We start from the raw sequence: 7,991 nt of genomic DNA, 5'->3' as shown, positions 1-7,991 counted from the left end.
AATATTCTTTGAACATTGCTGTGTTCCAAATATCATTGATATAGACTATAAAAAAAGAACATGGAAACCACACTCAAGAAGTGCAAACAGACCAAGGGAGATTCTGGCCACGAGCCCAGTAGTTTCTGAGTGATATGTAAGAGTTAGACTCCCAGAGAGGATCAAGCAACCATGTGACTGGGTCAGGCAGAGAAAGCTTTAGTTCAAAGAACCAATAAGTAGCACGTTTTGAATATTTAGGAAGTGTGACTATAGTTTGAAATGTATGGTATGCTGCTAGAGTTCCAGTCCATCAGATTTTTAATGTGCTTAAAAGGGTTACTTTTTTCCTAATATGCTTTTATGAGCTTAAAAGTCATTTTTTTTCTTTTTTTTATTAACTTGAGTATTTCTTTTTTTTTTTAACTTGAGTATTTCTTATATACATTTCGAGTGTTATTCCCTTTCCCGGTTTCCGGGCAAACATCCCCCTCCCCCCCCCCCCCCCCTCCCCTTCTTTATGGGTGTTCCCCTCCCCACCCTCCCCCCATTGCCGCCCTCCCCCCAACAGTCTAGTTCACTGGGGGTTCAGTCTTAGCAGGACCCAGGGCATCCCCTTCCACTGGTGCTCTTACTAGGATATTCATTGCTACCTATGAGGTCAGAGTCCAGGGTCAGTCCATGTAGAGTCTTTAGGTAGTGGCTTAGTCCCTGGAAGCTCTGGTTGCTTGGCATTGTTGTACATATGGGGTCTCGAGCCCCTTCAAGCTCTTCCAGTTCTTTCTCTGATTCTTTCAACGGGGGTCCTATTCTCAGTTCAGAGGTTTGCTGCTGGCATTCGCCTCTGTATTTGCTGTATTCTGGCTGTGTCTCTCAGGAGCGATCTACATCTGGCTCCTGTTGGTCTGCACTTCTTTGCTTCATCCATCTTGTCTATATGGGTGGCTGTATATGTATGGGCCACATGTGGGGCAGGCTCTGAATGGGTGTTCCTTCTGTGTCTGTTTTAATCTTTGCCTCTCTATTCCCTGCCAAGGGTATTCTTGTTCCCCTTTTAAAGAAGAAGTGAAGCATTCACATTTTGATCATCCGTCTTGAGTTTCATTTGTTCTAGGCATCTAGGGTAATTCAAGCATTTGGGCTAATAGCCACTTATCAATGAGTGCATACCATGTATGTCTTTCTGTGATTGGGTTAGCTCACTCAGGATGATATTTTCCAGTTCCAACCATTTGCCTACGAATTTCATAAAGTCATTGTTTTTGATAGCTGAGTAATATTCCATTGTGTAGATGTACCACATTTTCTGTATCCATTCCTCTGTTGAAGGGCATCTGGGTTCTTTCCAGCTTCTGGCTATTAAAAATAAGGCTGCTATGAACATAGTGGAGCACGTGTCTTTTTTATATGTTGAGGCATCTTTTGGGTATATGCCCAAGAGAGGTATAGCTGGATCCTCAGGCAGTTCAATGTCCAATTTTCTGAGGAACCTCCAGACTGATTTCCAGAATGGTTGTACCAGTCTGCAACCCCACCAACAATGGAGGAGTGTTCCTCTTTCTCCGCATCCTTGCCAGCATTTGCTGTCACCTGAGTTTTTGATCTTAGCCATTCTCACTGGCGTGAGGTGAAATCTCAGGGTTGTTTTGATTTGCATTTCCCTTATGACTAAATATGTTGAACATTTCTTTAGGTGTTTCTCAGCCATTCGGCATTCCTCAGCTGTGAATTCTTTGTTTAATTCTGAACCCCATTTTTTAATAGGGTTATTTGTCTCCCTGCGGTCTAACTTCTTGAGTTCTTTGTATATTTTGGATATAAGGCCTCTATCTGTTGTAGGATTGGTAAAGATCTTTTCCCAATCTGTTGGTTGCCGTTTTGTCCTAACAACAGTGTCCTTTGCCTTGTAGAAGCTTTGCAGTTTTATGAGATCCCATTTGTCGATTCTTGATCTTAGAGCATAAGCCATTGGTGTTTTGTTCAGGAAATTTTTTCCAGTGCCCATGTGTTCCAGATGCTTCCCTAGTTTTTCTTCTATTAGTTTGAGTGTGTCTGCTTTCATGTGGAGGTCCTTGATCCACTTGGACTTAAGCTTTGTACAGGGTGATAAGCATGGATCGATCTGCATTCTTCTACATGTTGACCTCCAGTTGAACCAGCACCATTTGCTGAAAATGCTATCTTTTTTCCATTGGATGGTTTTGGCTCCTTTGTCAAAAATCAAGTGACCATAGGTGTGTGGGTTTATTTCTGGGTCTTCAATTCTATTCCATTGGTCTATCTGTCTGTCTCTGTACCAATACCATGCAGTTTTTAATCACTATTGCTCTGTAATACTGCTTGAGTTCAGGGATAGTGATTCCCCCTGAAGTCCTTTTATTGTTGAGGATAGTTTTAGCTATCCTGGGTTTTTTGTTATTCCAGATGAATTTGCAAATTGTTCTGTCTAACTCTTTGAAGAATTGGATTGGGATTTTGATGGGGATTGCATTGAATCTGTAGATTGCTTTTGGTAAAATGGCCATTTTTACTATATTAATCCTGCCAATCCATGAGCATGGGAGATCTTTCCATCTTCTGAGGTCTTCTTCAATTTCTTTCTTCAGTGTCTTGAAGTTCTTATTGTACAAATCTTTTACTTGCTTGGTTAAAGTCACACTGAAGTACTTTATATTATTTGGGTCTATTATGAATGGTGTCGTTTCCCTAATTTCTTTCTCGGCTAGTTTCTCTTTTGTATAGAGGAAGGCTACAGATTTATTGAGTTAATTTTATACCCAGCCACTTTGCTGAAGTTGTTTATCAGCTTTAGTAGTTCTCTGGTGGAACTTTTGGGATCACTTAAATATACTATCATATCATCTGCAAATAGTGATATTTTGACTTCTTCTTTTAAAAGTCATTTTAAATTCATCCACATGGGCATATGCATTTTTTTTATCAAAGATGACCGAATCAGGTTTGCTCTACAGTCTTTGTGACTAGGGTCAAAGGTCTGACTTAGCTTTTCTTCTGAGGAAAGCACCCGCTCCCAGGTTACCTACACCGTATGAGTTCTTAGAACCCTGGTGATACATCCACTAAAGTCCATTTTAATAAAAAGAAAGAACCATAGTTTGTTCAAATTTCTTCAGTTCTCTATCAATTTCTCCATCTATATAACTTATATAACCTTTATTTTGTAAATAGCGCATTTAAGAAGTAACCTATATTTCTCCAGGATCTCCCCACAATAAAACAGTCCATAAAACACAGGCAAGGCCAGGCATAGAATCTTTGAAGACTAAGGAGAGATACCAGTGAAGAGATGGGAGCCGTTAGTCATCCCTCCCTCCTTCCCACCCTTCTTTCCTCCCTTCCTCCCTTTCTACCTTCCTTCCTTCCTTCCTTCCTTCCTTCCTTCCTCTGATTATGCTTGACTTTCGAATTTTTCTAAGTTCCCAGCCACTATAGTAGCCAAGGCCACCGCCTATCTTCTATCATCTTCAGGTAGCTTCCTGACTGGGTCTTCATCATTCCCCAGGTGTGCATAAGGCAAGTCACAGAGAGGCATGCATTGTGGCTTGCTGCTGAGTTCCCTTCCTGCTCTCTCATCTGCCCATCTCTGTGAGCCCTCTTCCTCCCCTCACCCCACCTTTGTATTTACAGGCCACCCAATAACTTCTTTTTGTACGCGAAAGCTTGCTTTAGTGTCTGCCTTTAGTGCTTCCAAGATGACAAAGGGGACCATTCTATAAAGATCACTTAGGACTTGCTTTCCTTTCCTCTCCTTCCCCACTCGACCCCCATTCCCCTCCTCTTCTCTGCTTTCTCTTTAATCCTCTTCTTTCTCTTCGCCTCTCCTTTCCTCCCACCCTGTTCTGTCCTGTCTTCTCCTCTACGGCTCTTTCTAAGTCTCTCTTCCTGTGGTCCAAGCTGACCTAGAATGCTGTATGAGCTCAGCTGCCCTTTAACTCTTGATTCAGCCTTTTAAGCACCGAGATACCATGCATGTATTGCCACACCCCTGGAGTCCTGGTTTTCCTTAATACATTATTTTCCTGGAATTTGTATCCAGCTCTCTAATTCATAGCTTCAAGAAATGAGGTTTCTATCCCACGTCATCCCTGTATTCTTAGATGTCCAATTATATGCCCCAAGGCTCTTCCAATCCCCAAGAGAATATACATTTAAGAATAAATTCTACCCTCATATTCCCATCCAAAATCAGTTTCAAAATCAACTCGCAACTAGGAAAACAAAACAAAGCTTTAGAACTATGTTTCTGTGTGGTCTCTCTGTGCACACAACCGTATCTTTCTCCCTTCCTTCAGTTCACTCTCAATACTGTTGTAAATGACCCATGAGGGAACCGTACAGCCTATTTCCAAATACAGCTCAGCCCGGATTAATCTTTGTGTGGTCTTAATCAGGTTTTAAGATCACTTCCCTTACCCTCTTGGCCTTGTGATTTAACAGGAATGGGTGTTTGGGAGCTTAATGGAAATATCTATAAATGAGAGTCTCATTGTGCCAAACACTTTATATGTGAGCTAAAATTACGCCCCTGTTTTAATAAAAACACTCTCAGTTTCAAGTAAGAAACAATTTAGTTTTACCTCTTCAATTCCACCTCTTTATTTAAAATTTGCAGATGACATCACCTGTGTTGATAATGTCCAATGTGGTGACGTGAAGCACAAACGCAAAAGGCGAACAAGCCCTGGTCCCCCTTGCCTGAACTCGCCACGGTACTCGCTGAGAGTCACTGAGGGTCCGTGCCATACCATCTAGAGAATGTTCTGTTTATAGTTCAGGCCTCTGCCCTCCTATGAGCCAAGGATAATTTTGATCTTCTAACCTTCCTGCCTTTACTCCTTTAGTGTTGGGGACTGAATCCAGCGCCATATAAATGCTGGGTAAGCATGCCATCACCTGAGCCACACTTTGGCCCCACACAGGGCATCCTTACACATGTTCTACATTACCCTGCCTTACCTGGGAAGAGTCCAATGTCATTAAGACACTGCCCTTCCCAAAATGGGTATCATAAAAGACAGTTTCAGTCAAATGTGTCCATGATTCAATAATGCAAAAAGCAAACACTAACATAAAATGGATAAAAAATAAAAATATTTTGATATCAGAAATTTTCAGGGTCTTTAAAAGGGAGGGATGTTGGATGTAGTGTCAAAAGCACTTATAAGTGGATTATATGAAAATGCATGGGGTCAGTTCTACTGCTCCAGGATACGTTTGTTCTAGCCATGCCTCAGGGATGGGTTCACACAGTCTAGGGTTGATGGGGAGGGCAAGTCTAGACTAGTCCCTGACTAAGACTGACCTCTGTTCCCCCTACATGGAGTGTTCTGCAGTCAGAGCCCTCTCCACAGGAAATGATTTGATTTTCAAGTACCAGCTACTTCTATGGCCACATAAGAGTGTTTAACTCTAGGGTCCTGCTTTAATTTCAGACTTAACCAGAGCCAGAGTGTGAGGCGCAGACCATTATTTTTATTCCCTCTCCTCAAGCTTCAGTTGTAACTCATCAAACACAGAGCTCATGGTGACTGAGAAAATCAAGTCACAGCTTGCATTCATTTTGCAAGAACAAGATTGGATTACATCCCAGGTATCTCCTCTGGTGACACTAACACTTCCAAGCTCTTACTAAGCAAAGCGTCCCTGCTTGTGTGACACACCACCAGTCCTGAGCCCATGTGGCCCTTCTGTTTGAGGGCCTCCTGTGTGGTAGCTTATCTTTAAATCTATTACAGAGCATCATGCAGAGTAAACCAGACTCTGTTGTTTACCTCCAGAGGCCTCCCTGTGATGTGCTGCGGTCTAAGCAGAACCTAGAATGACATAGCCAAAGAGCTGAAGACTGAGGAACCATCTTCCCTACTGCTCTCTGAAGTTTGGGCCTCATTTCTGCATTGATGGGTATAGTAAACCTAGGTAGGGAAAACAGCCTGAATCAAATTAGAGACATTCCGGTGCTTGGTTGATGCTACTAATCCAGAAATCGAGGATTTTGGAGAGTTACTCTCAGTGGCTGTTTTCTTATAGTCTTGAAGCTCAGTAATTCAATAATTTTACTTTTCTTCACTCCAAAGTCAGTTCCATAAGACTAACCACAAGGCTCTGTAAGAATAGAAAGGGAACCATTGCCATACGGTGAAATAGTCGTTGCTGCACGTTTTTAAAGTTTCTGTTAATTTTCTTCATGGACCACTGCAGTTTTGCTCCACTGGTTATATTTATGTATGCATCATCCACTTACTTCTACTAAGGATCAGAGGCCAAGGGCTAGGTCCAAGAACATGTGTGTCTCAAGTCACACAGGCTCATTTTCTCTGCATATGTTGCTCATTCTGTATGTGCTCCCCTAAACTGCAGCACATGACTATTCTACATACAGAAACCACCCGACCCTCTTTCTCTGCACCCTTTGTGGGCGCACATGTGAAGAGAGCTGTTTGTTAGGGCCTAACAGGGAGCCAAGGCATAGTGAAGATATTCAGAAGCTTGAAGAATGACTTCGGTTTCAAAACCCTTTCTGCTCCTACTGAGGGCCTAGGCTCAGTTCCCCAGTCCTCATCAGGTAGTTCACAACTTTCTTTAACTCCAGTTCTAGGGAGAGCTAATGTCCTCTTCTGGCTTCTGCTAGTAACAAGAACACACATGGTACACATACATGCATGTAGGCAAGCAATATATGGGTATATATATTATAATATATTAATTATATAATTATAATATGTAATCTGTATGATATAATATATATTACAAATAAAATAAACACTTTTAAAAAGAAAAGATTCCTAGTAAATAAAGACTAAATGAGTAGCTATGTCCAGAACCTGAACATGGCAGAAAATCCTGAGTCTTAGCCTTTCCCACTGAACCACACACATTTACCTTGTGGCTTGGGTACCCAATGCCTCCTTTCCCAAGGGAAACATTGACAGCCCTGACCCAAAGGACGAGGGCATCCTACATGATCACATTTCCTAGGATCTTTCTTGTGCCCAAAGGAAATCTTATAAACCATAGAAAGCCTTGCAAGTTTAAATAACAATAACAATGAGATGAAATAAAGTTTCACTTGAAAACTCTAATGTCACCATGAGGCTGAATGTATCCTCCAGAGGACAAGAATATGACAGCTCCTGGCAGATCTGCCCCTTAGTACTGGAGATTCAAGGCATGTGAGGCAGTCATTTACCTGTCAGCACTGTTCCAGGAAGTCTACAGGTGGGAGAAATCAGGCTCAGTTGCTGAAAACCCATTTGCGTCCCTCACTATGGCGTTATCTCCTTCAGTTATAATTTGCCTATCTATCAGCTTGAGAGTAAATCCCAGCCACATCTATACTCTGTGCTGCAGCCTTCTGCACAGATATGTAACTAATGAGCTCTGTAATCAGCCATTTATCTTCTGTCTTAGGCTAACTGTCTCAGCCCTCAGCCCCTAGCACACGGCTGGGCACTTGATTAGAGATCACAGGATATTGCTAGATGTAATTGAATCAAAGGCGCCTCACTGAGGGTGGACAGAGGTAAGAAAGTTATTAGCCCTCCTTTGTTCTCCATTTTCTCTGTTCTTTGAAGAAAATTCACACCCAGCTCACACCGGAAAACCAGGCCTCCGTCCTGGTCATCACAGCATGCATGAGCCATTCTGGGCTCGTACCAGTCACCAACAACTCCTTGTCCCTGTCAAACAGGAAAATAGATGCCTGACCTATAGCTGTCACAAATTACAGTGCCCATGCTACCAAGAATAGCACAAGCTGTTCCTTCGTTTCTCAACAGCCAATCAAGCTAGTTATGGGAAAGCCATTAGAGCATCGCTGCTCTCTCTTCTGCCTGCTTCATCCCCCCACCTTACCCCTGCAGGAAGATCTCTAAGCCTAACTAGTTATTTTTCTAAGCTAGCTATGGCAGGGCAGAGACACTGAACGGATGGGAGACAGTGACACCCACGAACAGACCTTATCATTAATATCTTCCCTTCACAACTGTTCCACT

This window comes from Rattus norvegicus, chromosome 8 (assembly GCF_021556685.1).
Source record: "Rattus norvegicus strain SHRSP/BbbUtx chromosome 8, alternate assembly SHRSP_T2T, whole genome shotgun sequence".
NCBI lineage: Eukaryota > Metazoa > Chordata > Mammalia > Rodentia > Muridae > Rattus > Rattus norvegicus.
The sequence above is the reverse complement of the archived record's forward strand: the minus strand, read 5'-3'. Positions refer to the sequence as shown.